The following is a 1226-nucleotide window of genomic DNA, read 5'->3' on the forward strand; positions in this document are numbered from 1 at the left end:
GTTTGCCCACCCCTGCTCTAGCCCCACCCTAACCATAAGCTCTAACCCTAACCCTAGCCCTAACCTCTAAACCTAATGCTAACCATAACCCTAAACTCTAACCCTAGCCCTAACACTAACTCTAAGCTATAACCCTAACTCTAGACCTAACACCTAACCCTAACCCTAAGCTATAACATGAACCCTAGCCCTAACCTCTAATCCTAAACTCTAACCCTAACCCTAAGCTATAACCCCAACCCAAACCCTAAACTCTAACCCTAACTTTAACCTTAACCTACAGCACTAACCATAATGCTAACCTCTAACCCAGGCTCGAAGTTCTAACCCTAGCCCTAAACTATAACCCTAAATCCAACCTAACCTCTAACCCTAAGTTCAAACCTCAACCCTAACCTTAACCTAACCTCTAACCCAGTGGTTCTCAACCTTCCTAATGCCGCGACGCTTTAACCCCCACCATAAAATTATTTTCGTTGCTACTTCATCACTGTAATTTTGCTACTGTTATGAATCGTAATGTAAATATCTGATATGCTATATGTGTTTTCCGTTGGTCGCGACCCACAGGTTGAGAACCGCTGCTCTAACCCTAACCATAACCCTAAATTCTAATCCTAACTCTAAGCTATAGCCCTAACCATAACTTCTAACCCTGACTCTAAACTCTAACCCTAACTCTAATGCTAACCTCTAACCCTAAGCTCTAAACCTAACCCTAACCTCTAACCCTAATCTATAACCCTAACCCTAAATATAATCCTAGCACAAACTTCTAACCCTAAATTCTAAACCAACCCTAAATTCATAAACCTTAACCATATGCTCTAACCCTAACCCTAATCTCTAACCCTAACACTAACCCTAACCCTAAGTTCTAACTCTAACCCTAACTTCAAACCTTAACCTCTAACCCTAAGTTTTAACCCTAAACCTAACCTCGAACCCTAAACTCTAACCCTAATCGTGATGCTAACCTATAACCCTGACTCTAAGCTCTAACCCTGACCCTGACCCATAACCTTTGCAGGCCCTGCCCGCCCGCCCCACCCCCCTGGAACCTATGAGCCGTTCTAGGGCCTGGCCCTGTGTCCCCCGAATCGCCAGCGGCAAGAAAGCGGGACCACTCGTTCCACAGAGAAGTGCTGTGCGAGGAAGCAGGGGCACCTGGGGCGCCAAAGACCCGCAGGGCCCCCACCCGGGAAGTCACTCTGGACCGCCCGGCC

Source organism: Myotis davidii, unplaced genomic scaffold (assembly GCF_000327345.1).
Source record: "Myotis davidii unplaced genomic scaffold, ASM32734v1 scaffold845, whole genome shotgun sequence".
Taxonomy (NCBI): Eukaryota; Metazoa; Chordata; class Mammalia; order Chiroptera; family Vespertilionidae; genus Myotis; species Myotis davidii.